This window comes from Musa acuminata, chromosome BXJ2-3 (genome assembly GCF_036884655.1).
Source record: "Musa acuminata AAA Group cultivar baxijiao chromosome BXJ2-3, Cavendish_Baxijiao_AAA, whole genome shotgun sequence".
Taxonomy (NCBI): domain Eukaryota; kingdom Viridiplantae; phylum Streptophyta; class Magnoliopsida; order Zingiberales; family Musaceae; genus Musa; species Musa acuminata.
The window spans coordinates 11,162,669-11,180,309 of record NC_088340.1 but is presented as its reverse complement, the minus strand read 5'-3'; positions in this window follow the sequence as shown (position 1 = coordinate 11,180,309).

Sequence of the window (17,641 nt, the reverse complement as noted above, 5' to 3'; positions counted from 1 at the left end):
TATATCTTGGTGTTCTGTTTGATTGTGTTTCCATTTTATTCCGCTGAGTATTTTTGGTCTTCTAGTATTTGTTCATATACAAAGGTTATTCCTATTTATATCCCCATCAACTAGTATCAGAGCGGGGTTTTGGTGATTTAATTTTTGTATTTGAACATGGAGGCCAGTAATATTTCTCGCATGATTAGTTTGAATGGAAATAATTGGATGATATGGAAACCAAGAATGAAAGATCTCTTGTATTGCAAAGATTTGTATGGACCTTTGCAAGGGGATAGTGCAAAACCTACAACTATGACAGATGATGAGTGGAAAAGGTTAGATCGAAAAACAATTGGGTTTATTAGACAGTGGCTTGATGATAGTGTATTTCACCATGTTTCTACTGAAATTTCTGCATATTCTCTTTGGAAAGTCTCTATGAAAGAAAAACAGCTGGCAACAAAGCTTTTTTGATCAGAAAACTTGTGAACCTAAAATATAGAGAGGGTGCTTCTATTGCTGAGCATTTGAATGAAATGCAGAGTATTACTAACCAGTTATCCTCTATGAAAATGTCTCTTGATAATGAGTTGCAGGCATTGTTACTTCTCAGTTCATTACCAGAAAGTTGAGAGACACTGGTGGTTTCCCTTAGTAATTCTGCACCAGATGGTATTGTCACTATGAGTCAAGTAACAAGCAGTTTGTTGAATGAGGAGTTGAGAAGAAAGAGTTCAGCAACATCTCAGAATGATTCACAGGCACTTATCTCAGAGAATAGAGGAAGGTCAAAGTCTAGAAGCAGTTCACGTATGGGTAGGAGCAAGTCAAGATCAAGAAAAGATATTGTTTGCTATAACTGTGATGAGAAAGGACATTACAAGAACCAATGTAAGCAACCTAAAAAGAACAAGAAAAAGGGAAAAGAAGTGGAGTCTACAGAGAAAGGATAATACTACAGCTATAGTGCAGGGTGGTGATTATTTGATTTTGTCTCCTTTTGATGATATTTTTTCTTGTGTATGTCAGAATCTTGAGTGGGTGATTGACACAGGTGCTTCTTATCATGCTACACCACGGAGAGAGTTTTTTGCTACATACAGGTCTGGAAACTTTGGTGTTGTCAAGATGGGCAACTATGGCACAGCAGACATCATTGGCATGGGTGATATCCATTTAAAGATCAACCTTGGCTGCAAGTTGGTACTTAAGGATGTGAGGCATGTGGTTGACTTGAGGCTGAATTTAATTTCAATTGGAAGACTAAATGATGAAGACTATAAAAGCATATTTCACAGAGGGCAATGGAAGCTCAGTAAGAGTTCTCTTGTTATAGCTAGTGGAAAGAAATATCATACTTTGTACAAGTTGCAGGCTAAAGCTTATGGTGAGCAGTTAAATGCTACAGAGAAAGACTTCAGTATGGAGTTGTGGCATAGGCGATTGGGACACATGAGCGAGAAGGGGCTGCAAGCTCTTTCCAAGAGAGAGGTATTACCAGATCTCAGAGGTATACATCTGAACCCTTGTATTGATTGTTTGGCTGGTAAATAACATAGAGTTTCATTTGCTAGTGCTGCTTTGTCTAGAAAAATGCATGCCTTAGACCGTGTTTATACAGATGTATGTGGTCCTTTGAGGACAAAAACTCCTGGTGGATCTGTTGATGTTCTTGGTATAAGTGGTGCACTTTATTTTGTCACTTTTATAGATGATTTTTCCAAGAAAGTTTGGGCTTATGCTTTGAAGACCAAAGATCAGGTTATTAATGTCTTCAAAGAGTTTCATGCCAGGGTTGAAAGGGAGACAGAAAGGAAATTGAAATGCATAAGATCAGATAATGGTGGTGAGTATACGGGATTGTTTAATGACTATTGCAGGTCACATGAGATCCAACATGAGATGACAATTCTTGGTACACCTCAGCATAATGCAATTGCAGAGAGGATGAACCGCACCATCATGGAAAAGATCAGATGTATGCTTTCACAGGCCAAGCTACCCAAAGGGTTTTGGGATGAGGCTTTGAGGACTGCAGTTGATGTGATCAACTTATCACCATGTACAGCCCTAGATGGTGATGTTGTAGAGCATGTATGGTCAGGGAAAGATGTTTCCTACAAGCATTTGAGAGTGTTTGGTTGTCGCGCATTTGCACATATTCCAGACAATGAGAGGTCCAAGCTGGATGGTAAGTCTAAAGAATGTATTTTTCTTGGTTACTCACATGATCATTTTGGTTACAAGCTTTGGGATCCAGAAAAGCAGAAGGTGTTCAGGAGCAGAGATGTGGTCTTCTTTGAGGATCAAACCTTTGAGGATTTGAAGAAGAAGGCACCAGCCAAGACTTCTGTAGAAGGATTAGCAGATTGTGACCCAGTTATTCCTCCAGTATATCAGGGTGATGGGGGAGATGTGCAGGAAAATAGTGTAGAGCCTGATGTTGATTTACCTGCAGGACATGTTGAGCAAGAAGAAGTAGGAGAGCAAGTTCCCGCAGAACCTCAGTTGAGAAGATCTTCTAGACAACGTCAACCTTCCAGAAGATACTCTACAGATGAGTATGTAATGCTTACTGATGCAGGTGAACCAGAGAGTTATCAGGAAGCAGTTGAGAGTGAGCAGAAAGAGAAGTGGTTAGTTGCTATGCAGGAAGAGATGGATGCTCTTCAGAAGAACCACACTTATGATTTGGTGCTGCTACCAAATTGAATGAAGGCCTTGAAGAACAAGTGGGTTTTTAGGTTGAAGACTCAAGAATATTGTTCTCAACCAAAGTACAAAGCTAGATTGGTTGTGAAAGGCTTTGGTCAAAAAAAAGGTATTGACTTTGAAGAGATATTTTCTCTTGTTGTTAAAATGTCTTCTATTCGTGTTGCTCTTGGTATTGCTGCTAGCCAGGACTTGGAGGTTGAGCAGTTAGATGTGAAGACAACTTTCCTTCATGGTGATTTGGAGGAGGAAATTTATATGGAGCAACCAGAAGGCTTCAAAGTCAAAGGTAAAGATAATTTTGTCTGCAAGTTGAAGAAGAGCTTGTATGGGCTAAAGCAAGCTTCAAGACAATGGTACAGAAAGTTTGATTCATTTATGATAGAAAATGGATACAAAAGAACGGCTTCAGATCATTGTGTGTACATCAAATGGTTTGGTCACTTCAAGTTGTGCTCAGAACAGAGTCCGTCAAGTGATGAGGAGAAGGAGAAAATGCAAAAGGTTCCTTATGCTTCAGCAGTTGGAAGTTTAATGTATGCAATGGTATGTACGAGGCCGGACATCGCATATGCAGTGGGTGTTACTAGCAGATTTCTTGCAAATCCAGGCAAAGAGCACTGGGCAGCAGTGAAGTGGATTTTTAGATATCTCAAAGGGAGCTCTAAGGTTTGTTTAAGCTTTGGAGGTGGACCACCTGTGTTAATAGGTTACACAGATGCAGATATGGCAAGAGATATAGATACGAGGAAGTCTACTTCAGGTTATGTACTTACTTTTGCAGGGGGAGCTGTGTCATGGCAATCCAGGTTACAAAGGTGTATTGCTCTCTCCACCACAGAAGCAGAATATATTGTTGCTACAGAGGTATGCAAAGAAATGTTATGGATGAAAGAATTCTTACAAGAATTGGGGCTGAAACAGAAAAATTATGTGGTGCATTGTGACAGCCAGAGTACCATCCATTTGTGTAAGAACCCAATGTTTCATTCCAAGTCAAAGCATATAGATGTCAGATATCACTGGATTCGAAATGTATTTGAAGAGAAGCAGTTGCAACTTCAGAAAATTCATACAGATGACAACGGAGCAGACATGTTGATGAAGACCTTACCAAAAGAAAGACAGGAGATATGCCGACAGTTGGTCGGTATGGCTTCACATTGAGGAGTCATAGGACAGCCTCCCTTATGGGCTGAAGGGGGAGGTTGTTGGGCTGATGGCCCATATTCAGCCCATGTGGGCTTTATCAGCCCACAGCCCACACTCCCTCTTAACCTAACCCTAATTAAGATTAGGGGGGTGTGGTGGCTGCGTTTTAGAGGCAGATTAAAGCTATAAAAAGGCAGCAACGAGGCAGATCTTTGGAGCGACGAGATTCCAAAGAGAAGAAGGAGAACAAGGCAGAAAAGGAAGAAAAAGAAAGGGAAGAAGACAAGGACAATACAGAGAGACTGTTCACAATCATCTAGCAGTGTTCTCATCTCAGGTTAGATCAAATCTATAGTAGACTCTTGCTGTGATTACTTGGGGAGATTTTAGATATTGTGGGCAATGGCGTGATCCTTGTAGCCCAGTTATTCTCTTGTGGTTGTTGCTAGGGTTTTGGGCAAGAGATTGAGATTTGTACATTCATTATTCTCATAGTGGATTATCTCTAGTTTGCCCCGTGGTTTTTACCCTTCACATAGAAGGGGTTTTCCACGTATATCTTGGTGTTCTGTTTGATTATGTTTCCATTTTATTCCGCTGCGTATTTTTGGTCTTCTAGTATTTGTTCCTATACAAAGGTTATTCCTGTTTATATCCCCATCACGTGTGACGTTTGAGTCAGTGAAGCTGTTCCTGGAGCTTGATGCAAGAAGTGTCTCCTTTTCGTGTTCTTTCTCCTTGACAAGGTTGAGGTGTCCAGTTCAGAATCCCTTGATTTCACCCCCATTTCATCCTTTGTTTCAGATTCTATGACTTCATCCGTAGCCTGAAGAAAAGAATCAGAATTGCCAACAATCAATAGAAATATTCGCCTTGAGATCCAATCATTGATTTTCATTAAACTTGCCTCTTCTCCACTTATCGTATATGCCAACTTTAAATTGTTTTCAAGCTCTGAAATCTTCTTTTCCATTTCATCAGTTTGACTTAGTTTATGCCTCTGTTAGTTTGGCAAGTCCCATAGTCCCACATCGGGAAAATCAGACTTGTTGTCTCGTTTTGGAACTATAAATAAGGGTCTGGGCTTTGAAGTTAGATGCACCATAAGAAAAACTTAAGTGTTTGCTTTGGTTTAAGTCCATACTCAGTTAAATAGTTTGGACTTATAGTTTGGTTTTTCTTGTTTAGTATTTTCGGGTGTTTTATGGCCTAGGAACATCTTCCTAAGGCATTTATAATTATCCCTCTTTTGCAGTAGTAATTTGCTCCTCTTTCGTCCGTGGATGTAGGTCAAAGTCAATTGACCGAACCACGTATATCTGGTGTTTTGGTGTTCTCGTCTCGCTTTTATTCTTTCCGTTTTATTGTCTTGTTGGGTTGCCAAAATTACCTTGTGGTAAATTTCCTAGGGCTAGCTCTAACAAACTGGTATCAGAGCCTGGTTCTAGGATCTTTTGACAATGATGACAATAACAAAGATTATTATCGAGAAATTCGACAAAAATATCAACTTCGGCTTGTGGCAACTCAAGATGGAGGCTATTCTAGTTCAAGACGGAGTTGATTTGGTACTACAGGGAGCCGAGAGCATTCTAGATGATATGTCAAAAGAAGAGCTTGCGGGTATGGATAAGAAGGCCCGATCAAGCATCATTCTAAATCTCTTTGACGAGGTTTTACGGGAGGTAGTTACGGAGACTACGGCTAAGAGCATGTGGGACAAGCTTAAAGCCTTGTACATGAAGAGGATAGTGGAGAATCGTCTCTACTTGAAGCAGAGTCTATATATGCTTCGGATGATTGAAGGTACATCTATACTCTCGCATCTTGATAAGTTTGATTCTTTGGTTATGGATTTGGAGAATATAGATGCAAAAATTGATGATGAGGATAAGGCTTTGTTACTCTTGTGTTCTTTTCCCCAATCTTTTAAGCATTTCCGTGATACTTTGATTTATGGAAAAGAAACAGTTTTGTATCAAGAAATTAAATCTGCACTGAAATCTAAGGAGTAGATAGACAGGAATATCACTGGGGAAAGTAGAGAGAATCAGGCTAAGGGTCTGGTTGTTAGGGGGAGAATGGATAAAAGAAAATTTGACAGTAGTAGATCTAAATCTAGACATAGAAATTTGGAATGCAGATATTGTCATAAAATGGGGCACATTAAATCTGATTGCTTTAAATTGAAAAATAAATTAAAGCAAAAGGAAAATTTTGTTGAGAAAACTACTGAATCCGCTGAAGTTAGTGTAGCAACTGATGAGATTGTTGGAAATATTTTTTCTGCTATTGATAACAGGATGAGGTCTAAAAATGAATGGATTTTAGATTCAGGTTGTTCTTATCACATGTGTCCCAATAGGGATTTGTTTTCCACATATGAATCTTGTAATGGTGGAATTGTTTTGATGGGCAATAATGCCGCATGTGATGTTGTTGGTAGAGGTACAATCCGAATTAAAATGCATGATAGTATTGTGAGGACGCTCACTAATGTTAGACATATTCCTGATTTAAAAAAGAATCTCATCTCTTTAGGCACCCTAAAGGCCCTTGAGTGTAAATACACAGTTGAAGGTGGAGTTATGAAAGTTTCTAGAAGTGCTCTTGTTGTTATGAAAGCTTGTAGGTCTGGTAGTTTATATATTCTGCAGGGAACTACTGTCACAGGTTCGGTTGCAGTTTCGTCATCATTATTGTCTAATTCTGACATCACCAAATTATGACATATGCATTTGGGTCATATGAGCGAAAAATGTTTGAGTATATTGAGCAAAAGGGGTCTACTTTGCGGACAGAGTATTGGGCCACTTGATTTTTGTGAACACTGCATTTTTGGAAAGTAGAAAAGAGTCAGCTTCACTTCTTCGGCAGTTCACAAAACGAAAAGTACTCTTGACTATATTCATTCAGACCTTTGGGGTCCAGCTCATGTTCAATCTAAGGGTGGTGCCAGGTATATGTTGACTTTCATTGACGATTATTTCAGGAAAGTTTGGGTTTATTTTTTAAAGCATAAAAATTATGTTTTTATAACCTTTAAACAATGGAAGGCTTTGATTGAGAAGCAAACAGGTAAACAGATTAAGCGACTTCGAACAGATAATGGCATGAAATTTTGTGAAGGTAACTTTGAAGAATTCTGCAAAAATGAAGGAATCGTTCGGCATCGCACTGTTAGGATGACGCCTCAGCAAAATGGTGTGGCCGAACGTATGAATAGAACACTCTTAGAGAGAGCGAGGTGTATGATCTCAAATGCGGGATTGACAAAGGACTTTTGGGCAGAGGCGATTAATATGACCCGTTACGTTGTCAACCGCGCTCCTTCTACAGCACTTAACTTTAAAATTCCGGAGGAAGTTTGGTCAGGTACTCCTGCTGATTACTCTGATTTAAAATTTTTTGGGTGTCCAGCATACATGCATGTAAATGAAGGAAAATTAGAGCCTCGAGCTAAAAAGTGCATTTTCCTTGGGTATGCTTCTGGGGTGAAAGGATACAGATTATGGTGTTCTGATCCCAAATCCCCAAAATTTATAATCAGTAGAGATGTTACTTTTGATGAATTGTTTATGTTATCTTCCAAAGAGGATTCTACTAGTTGTATAAATGATAGTGCGCAGAAGCAGGTGGAGCTTGAGATTGGTAGTTCAGATTCTTTTAAGTCGAACTCTTCTACTCAAAGAATGCCAGTAGGTGGTCCCGAGTCTACTGACACAGATGATCTAGAGGAAGAGCAATATTCCATAGCCAAGGATAGACCACGGAGAGATATTCGACCACCACAAAGATATGCAAATTTGGTTGCATATGCTTTGTTTGTTGCAGAAGAGACAAGTGAAGTTGGTGAGCCTACTTCCTATTCAGATGCAGTTTCTTGTGATAATTCCGCTAAGTGGTTGATTGCGATGAATGAAGAAATTGAGTCTCTCCATCGGAATAGAACTTGGGATCTTGTGAAGTCGCCTTCGGGTAAAAAAATTGTTGGATACAAATGGGTCTTCAAAAGGAAGGAAGGTATTCCAGGGGTTGAAGATGCAAGGTACAAAGCACGATTGGTTGCAAAGGGCGATTGGTTGCAAAGGGCTATAGTCAGGTACATGGTGTTGATTTTAATGACGTATTTTCACATGTTGTTAAACATAACTCTATTCGTGTTTTGCTTACTTTAGTTGCCATGTATGATTTGGAATTGGAGCAACTTGATGTCAAGACAGCTTTCTTACATGGTGAACTTGAAAAACAAATTTATATGGAGCAATCTCATGGATTTGAAGTTGATGGTAAGGAAGACCATATTTGCTTGTTAAAGAAATCCTTGTATGGATTGAAGCAGTCTCCAAGACAGTGGTATAAGAGGTTTGATTCTTTTATGTTGGGTCATGGTTACACGAGGAGCATGTATGATAGTTGTATTTACTTCCGGAAGTTAACTGATGGCTCTTTTATATATTTGTTGCTTTATGTTGATGACATGCTTATTGCAGCTAAGAATTTGTCAAAAATTCACACTTTGAAAATGCAACTGAGTAGTGAATTTGAAATGAAAGATTTGAGAGCAGTTAAGAAAATTCTTGGCATGGAGATCAAAAGAGATCGAGGAGTTGGAAAATTATTTCTAACTCAAAAAAATTACCTTAAGAAAGTCTTGGAGAGGTTTGGCATGAAAAATGCTAAGCCAGTGAGTACTCCTCTTGCTAGCCATTTTCGGCTATGTGCTGCTCAGTCACCACAGTCAATTGAAGAGGAAGAATATATGGTGAAAGTTTCATATTCTAGTGTCATCGGCAGTATTATGTATGCAATGGTTTGTACTCGTCCAGATATTTCACAAGTAGTCAGTGTGGTTAGTAGATATATGTCTCGCCCAGGTAAAACACATTGGCAGGCTGTGAAGTGGATTCTCAGATACTTGCAAGGGACTTCAGATGTTTGTTTGGAATTTGGGAAAAATCGTGACACTTTGGTTGGTTACGTCGACTCTGATTATGCTGCGGATCTTGATAAACGAAGATCTTTGACAGGCTATGTATTTTGCATTGGCGGTTATGCAGTTAGTTGGAAAGCTTCCTTACAACCTATCGTAGCTTTATCTACTACAGAAGCAGAATATATGGCAGTGACAGAGGCGATCAAAGAAGTTTTATGGTTAAGAGGATTGTTCAGCAAATTATGTCTACATCAAAGTGTTACTATAATTTACTATTATAGTCAAAGTGCTATTCATTTGACTAAAGACCAGATGTATCATGAGAGGACAAAACACATCGATGTGAAGTTTCATTTTATTCGGGATATCATTGCTGAGGGAAAATTCTTTGTTCAGAAAATTCATACGAAGGACAATCCAGCTGATATGTTTACGAAGCCTCTTCCGGTTTACAAGTTCAAGCAGTGCTTGGACTTGGTTGATGTTCATTGTTGGTGATTGCTCGTTGGGGCTTTTATGAAGAAGGTGGAGCAAGTTTTGTTGGAACATGCCAAGGTGGAGATTTGTTAGTTTGGCAAGTCCCATAGTCCCATATCGGGAAAATCAAACTTGTTGTCTCGTCTTGGAACTATAAATAAGGGCCTGGGCTTTGAAATCAGATGCACCACAAGAAAAACCTAAGTGTTTGCTTTGGTTTAAGTCCATACTCAGTTAAATAGTTTGGACTTATAGTTTGGTTTTTCTTGTTTAGTATTTTCGGGTGTTTTATGGCCTAGGAACATCTTCCTAAGGCATTTGTAATTGTCCATCGTAATAATTTGCTCCTCTTTCGTCCGTAGATGTATGTCAAAGTCAATTGACCGAACCATGTATATCTGGTGTTCTAGTGTTCTTGTCTCGCTTTTATTCTTTCCATTTTATTGTCTTGTTGGGTTGCCAAAATTATCTTGTGGTAAATTTCCTGGGCTAGCTCTAACAAGATCCAAACAATTCTGAATTTGACATGTTAAGCAAAACCGAATCATGAATAAAAAAGCATGAAATGGAAGACAACCGCAAAAAGGCTGATGAAAGCTTACTATTGTGATTGTTGGTCTCATTAATTATACTTCAATAACATATCATACAAGTTCAGAGACAAACAACAAATAACGAAAACAGAAATCAACTTGTGGAATGTGATCATTTAATGACCTAATCTTTAACCAAAGGATACAGTACCATACGCCTTTTGGCTTTATTCCTAGCAAATATTTTGAAGGTGTCCATGCTACTACAGACAAAAATTGCTGCATCATTTATTGTTGTCAGAGCATTGACAGGGAGGTGAAGTGGCATTCATTAAAGAAGCTCTGCATCTCTAAACAAAACCATGTTTAAGATGTAATATGAAGACTGTATCGACACCATAAGCTGACAGTCATCACATCCATAAGGTTAAGAAACGTGGTCTTTATACATGGATTAAAAAGCAATTACATAAGCTGTTCAATGTTGTCAATAGGCAATTTGATTCCCCAATACATAATAGTAGTCAAAGCACGAGATTAATATTTATTACTCGGTGAGATTTATGAAACAAAAAGAACAAGGAATTATGGTTTAGTATGGCAAACTTCTTATTTCATGTGATGAAGGTACGGATGCTAACTTCTTATATAAGGCCAATCTTTTTGGGCCACAAAAAATGACAGAAAAATCATTATGCTGGATTTCAAATGGAGTCATTTTTCATTTCTACACTGGGCGTTCAATTTTTTTAATTATATTCCCTAGGAATTACAAAGACATGATAAAGGATCTATTTCTCATGAGACTCAGAATAATGATGAGAACAACAGATTTCCTGTCTCGAGCAACCTCGACCAGACGTTCTGGAAGAGGTTCCTGATAGAGCCACTCCTACACTTCACAATACAGTATACACGAAAAGAAGGCCACGATATAATTGTAGGGGGGACATAAAGAAAAACATGTATAAATATAAATATAACTAATTTCATGAATCTATCTAAACTGTATTTTTCATGAATTAGATGGCAATTCAACTTCATCGAAAGGTATAAAACTAACCTTATTATGTTGGGTTTCAGCGTCTTCCAATTTCCTTTCAAGGTCTTCGATATGTTTTTCTAGAAGTGTAACATTCTGATGCTTATCCTCCAACACAGTGAATGATTGCTTCATTGAAGCTTCCCTTTCCAGCTCTCTTCTGTGGTCCAATTCTCTCTGTTAAATTAACCATCTAATTAATTGAAATGATCGCTGACAACTATGTGGAAATAAAATAGATGATAGACTCACAAAGAAGACATTAATATCAAAACACAAACGGAAACGTGATGCGTAATGAAGTCGAAACTAATGTTTTTGTCTCAGCATTAAATATTTGAAACCAGAAATTTTTATTTCCACCTTATGTCTTTGCTATAGAAGTTCCTTCCGTATGCACAAAAAAAGTACATATCATATCACACGTGTTGTCACTTACGTGATTGTCTTGTATGGTACCTATGACTAGCAATATCGAATGGAAGTCTCAAAGGACTTTTCTCTTCTTGTGTTCCTACAGGGTGATGTGATCGTCATTGACACCGTGGTGCTCGGCATGAAGCCCGTTTAGTATATGCTGTGCTTTTTTACAGATGTGACCTTTGTTCTAATCGGTGTTGATGTAAGAGACCACTTGCTCTTTTCCTCCTTTATCTTTGTTCTCCTCTTCGGCACGAAAATTCACTCTCTCTCTTTTTTGACCTCTCCCTTATGCTTCAAGAGATTTTCTTCTCCGTTTTTGCCTCTTTCTAAACATTGGTTAGGTTTTCTTTTAGGTTTGCCCCTTCTTCCGCTTCCGAGGGTAAGTACTCGATAGCTTGAGCGGGAGGGTAAGTTCGCAATAGTAGGTGCTAGCTTGATTGTGTGGGTGTGAGGATTAGTATTAGTTCGCCATAGTAGTTTTTGATTCGATCATCATAATAGGAGCATTGATATCAATCCATCGTAGCTAGTCTTGATTCGACCACTGTAGCGAGAGGAGACTTGTCGTGGTAGGTTTTGGCTCGACCATATGGGCTAGAGAAGGGACCTGTTGTGGTGGGTTCTTGCTTGATTGTGTCTGCGAGAGGAGGGAGCTATCATAGTAGGTTTTGGCTTGACTGCATGGGTGGGAGAAGGGATCTACCATGGTAGGTTCTTGCTCAACCGTGTCTACGAGAAGAGGGACTTATCGAAGTGGATTTTGGCTCGACTTCATGTGCGGGAGAAGGGACCCATTGTGGTAAGTTCTTGCTCGATTGCATCTGCGGGAGGAGGAACCTATCATAGCGCATTTTGGGTTGAATGAATGGGTAGGAGAAGGGACCCGTCATGGCAGGTTCTTGCTCAACGACATATGTGGGAGGGGAGACCTATTATAGTGAGTTTCGACTCGACTACATATGCGAGAGAAGGGACCCATCGTATCAGGATTTAGCTCGATCGTATGGGTAGGGAAAGGGACCCATTGTGGCAGGTTCTTGCTTGATCGCGTCCACAGGAGGAGGGACTTATTGTAGTGGGTTTTGGCTTGACCGCATGGGTGGAAGAAGGGACCTATTATAGAGGGTTCTTGCTCGACTATGTTCGCAAGAGGAGGGATCTATCGTAGTGGGTTTCGGCTCAACCACATGGGCGAGAGAAGGGACTTGTCATGGTGGGTTCTTGCTCGACCATGTCTGCAAGAGGAGGGACCCATCATAGTGGGTTGGATTGGATTCTCCAGTATCGTCTAATTAGATGGATGAGGGACTATAGATACATGGTAACTAAGGACAAACAAGTTAAATATATTGGATTCCCTTATATTGTTTGGGGACTATGGCGTAGTGGTATAATACATCCGCAGTCGATGAGTCGAGTAAATTATTATGGAGATAATAATTCACTAAACCAAAAAGAGTTCTGATAGGTATAACTCACTGGCCAGCTTGATATTAGGCCTATAAGGTCACACGTATGGTAAGTGTTGTGATGAGTAGAGGTTCGGATATGAGATAATCGCTAGAGCCCCTATCTTATTGGATATCCAATAAACCCTTAAATTATAAGATCCAATAAGAGCCAAGATTATTGGGTAGAGATCCACTAATCCAAGAGGCTTGGATAGTTGGATGGAGATATAGTACCCAATAGGGCAAGATCCATTAAGGTTAAGTTGATAGGGGGCCTCTATAAATAAGAGAGAACTAAAGGGTCATAGGCTAGACCCTTTTTTGGCTGTCATCTCCTATTCTCCTCTCCCTCTCCTCCTTAGCCAACAGCCCCAATTTGGGGCATGTGGACAGCAAGAAGGGTCGACTCCTTCTTGATTGTGTGGTGCACGAAGAAAGGAGGATTGTGCAACAATTTGAGGAGCGTCTGCGTAGCCTTTACCGTGTGGATCACCGCTATAGAGGAGGATAGTTGACCTCCTTCATCCTCTCCCATAGATCTATAGGATTTCAGAAATATACGATCTCCCTATGTGACATATCTTTCAAATATACGTAGTTTTTTTATTTTACAATTTTTGCGCACCAATCTTCACACGATGATGAAACCTTTTCGGCGAAAAATTTATGATTTTATTTTTTTATTTTTCTACTACACATGTGATACTGCCCCATATTTTCCAACACTATTATCACATTTTATAGGGATTTTTTCATGTAAAGTCCATATTCTTCAAAAGTATTTTTCATCCAAATTACTTATGCATAATATACACCTACCACTACATATTCAACATCAGTTGTAAATAATGCGATAGAGTTTTGCTTCTTGGAAAACTAAAAAACAAGTGCATGACCTAGGAACTGAGATATTCTAGAGGTACTTTTGTTATTTATTCTACATCTTGTAAAGTCGACATGCAATCAAATCAAAATTTTCAGATTTTGGATGTCATAATCTTAAATTAAGAGTTTCTTTCAAGTATCTAAAAATTCTTTTAACTACTTTATAATGAGATTGTTTATGATTGAATTAAAATCTTGAATAAAGCCCAACATTAAATATTATATCAAGTCTAGTTGCAGTAAGATATAATAAGCTACCTATCATACCTCTATAAGTCTTTTAATCAAAGCATTCTCTTGTCATATCCAATTTGGTAAAAATGCTCATCGGTGTATTAATAACCTAAGTACTATCCATGTGAAATCATTTTAAGAGTTCCAAAATATACTTAGTTTGACTAATAAAATTTTTATCATTTAGTTATTTAATTTGTAATCCTAAGAAAAATATTAATTCATCCATTAAACTCATTTCAAATTCTTGACTCATTTTCTTAGTAAATGATTCACATAAAGATTAATTTATAGAACCAAAAATAATATCATGAATATAAATTTAAATAATAAAAAAATTATTTTTAATATTTAATAAATAATATGGTATCGACTTTATCTTTCAAAAAATTATTTTGAATAAGAAAAGAACTAATCCTCTCGTACGAAGCCCTAAGGGCTTGCTTCAACCCATAGAGAACCTTAGATAATTTATAAACATGGTTTGAAAAAGATCATATTCAAACCTGGATGGTTGCTCAACATAAACTTCTTCAAAAATAAAATCATTAAGAAAAGCACTTTTGACATCTATTTGAAATAATTTAAAATTTTTAAAATATACATAGGCAAAGAGTATTCTTATTGACTTCAAGTCTTACCATAGGATCGAAGGTTTTTTCATAATCTATACCTTCTTCTTGGTTGAAACCTTTGACCACTAATCTAGCCTTATTTCGAACCACAATACTTTGTTTATCTTACTTATTCTAAAGATTCATTTAGTATCAATTACAAGATGATTACTAGATCTAGGAACAAGCATCTAAACTTTATTTTTTTTAAATTGATTTAATTTTTCATGCGTTATCGAAACTCATAAGTCATCTTTAAGAGCACCATCATTTTATTTAGGCTCAATTTGAGATAAAAAAGTAACATTTACATATTTTTTTAATTAAGAATGAGTTTGAAAACCTTTTGATATATCTTCAATAATTATTTCCTTAATATATATATCTATATACTTTCATTCCTTGGATAAGATTTTTTTAGAAGTAGATGTATCCAAGTTGCTTTAGAGAGAAAAATTCTCATTCAAATTTAATATATCAAATTCAAAATCATCATTAAAGTTATTTTTCTTAACTTTAGGAAACTCAATAAAAATAACATGGATAGATGCCCCAATAACTAAAGTTCTTTTATTGAAAACTCGATGAGTTTTAGAAATAGAGGAATATCTAAGAAAAATGCCTTTATCAGATTTTGCATCAAAATTTCCTAAGGTATCCTTTTTATTTAAAATAAAACATTTGTATGTAAAAATTTTAAAATATAAAATATTAGGTCTTTTATTATTCCATAATTTATAGAGAGTTTTAGATAGATGAAATCTTATGAGAACCTTATTCATGACATAGCATATCGTGTTAACAGCTATGGCTCAAAAATGTTTGGGTAGGCTATGTTTCTTAAGCATAATTCTTGTCATATCTTGTAAACTCATATTCTTTCTCTTAACAACTCTATTTTGTTGTGAATTTCTTATAGTAGAGAAATTATGGTTATACCCATTCAAATTTATAAAATTCTTGAAAATCATAATTTTTAAATTCACCACCATGTTCACTACGAATAAAAGAAATCATAAAACTTTTTTTTATTTTAAACTTATTTACAAAACTTTGTAAAATATTTAAAACAATCATATGTATGTGTTAAGAAGTATGTTCAAAGTATATTTACTATAATCATCAACAATCATAAAAACATATTTACTACCCTCCCAAACTTGTGATGTCAATAGATTCAAATAAATTCATATGAATTAATTGTAATGGTCTAAAGATACTCACTTGATTTTTAGTTTTGAAGCTACTCTTTATGTTTTCTTAGTTGACATGCATCACAAATTTTATCTTTGACAAATTTAATTTTAGGCATTCTTCTTACAAGTTCTTTAGTTGCAATTTGTGAGATCAATTTCATACTTACATGACATAATCTCCTATGTCATCATTTAAAATTGAAAAATAAGCACTTGTATCATCGTAAACTCATTCTCCAATGAGCACTTGTAGTGTAGCCCTAGTGTCCTCACACAAGCAGCTCTGAAACCAACTGCATCCATCATATGGATGAGTATACAGCACACTAGTCTATCTAGTTATCTCGATGTCCCTCTTGAGTAATATAAAATGAGAAAATATAATAATAATAATAATAATAATAATAATAATAATAATAATAAAAATAATAAGCAAAAAGAGTGTATGTTATGTCACATATGTTATTAATCATGTGATTGGCTTGCAGGGCACCTATGACTAATATCCATGCCTCAAGTGGAGGGGAGATCAGATCTCCACATCTCGGGCGGAGGAGGGACTCGACCTCCATGACTCCGACAAAAGAGGGGGTCAAGATTTACTAACCTCCACACCTCATGTGGAAGGACCTAATCTGTACGTCTCGGGTGGAGGAGGGACCCAACCTCCATGCCTTGAATGAAGGAGGGATTAAACTTCCACAACTCAAGCGGAGGAGGAACCCAACCTCTATGACTCAAGTGAAGGAGAGGATCATGATATTTTGACCTCTAGGCCTCGGGTAGAGGAGGGATCGGATCTCCATGACTCAGGTGAATGAGGGGAATGGGATTTCTCGAGGTCCATGCCTTAGGCAGAGGAGGGATTCGATCTCCACATATCCGATGGAGGAGAGATCGGACCTCCACAACTTGAGCGAAGGAGGGGATCAAGATTTCCTGACCTCTATGCCTTGGGCGGAGGAGGCACTCAATCTCCACATCTCAAGTGCAGGAGGGACTAGACATCCATGACTTGGGTGAAGGAGAGAATTAGGATTCATCAACCCCTACACCTCAAGCGAAGGTGGGCCTCGATCTCCATGCCTCGGGTAGAGGAGGGACTTGATCTCCACGTCTCAAGTGGAGGAGGGACTCGACCTCCATGACTCAAGTGAAGGAGAGGATCTAGATTTTTCAACCTTCATGCCTCAAGCAGAGGAGGGAATCGGGTTTCCCAACCTCCACGCCTTAGGTTGAGAAGGGACCTGACCTCCATATCTTAGGCAACGGAGGGACTCGACCTCCACAACTCAAGCATAGGAGGGGATTGAGATTTTTTGACTTCCATATTAGGGAATCTGAGATGACATCACATGTGCAGCAAAAGAATAAAAAATAAAAATCCTAAATTTTCATAAAAAAATAGTCTCTTGTTGTCATGCAAAGATTGGTACATAAAAACCTACGAAACTAAAAAACTATGTTTATAAGAAAGTTATGTTACTTAGGAAGATCATATATCCCTAAATATTTACATATTTGTGAGAGAGGATGAAGGAGGTTAACTGTCCTCCTCTCTAGTGGTGATCCACATGGTAGGAGTTGTGAAGACTCTCCTCAAATCGCAGCTCAAATCTCCTTGCAGCGTGCACCGCACAATCTATAGGATCCAATAATTTAAGGGCTTATTGAATATCCAATAAAATAGGTTCTTCAACTGATATCTCATATTTGAACCTCTACTCGTCGTAATATCTACCATGTGTATGACTCTCTAGGCTCAATATCGAGCTGGTCGTAAGTCATTCCTATCAAAACTCTGACTCAATGAATTATTATCTCCATAATAATTCACTCAACTCATCAATTACGGATGTACTAGGCCACTACGCCGTAATCTTCATACAATACAAGGGAATCCAATCTATTGGACATATCTGTCTTTGATTACTGTGTATCTATAATCTCTCATCTATCTAATATCCCAAAGAATATATATTGAGCATGGTGATATCAAACACA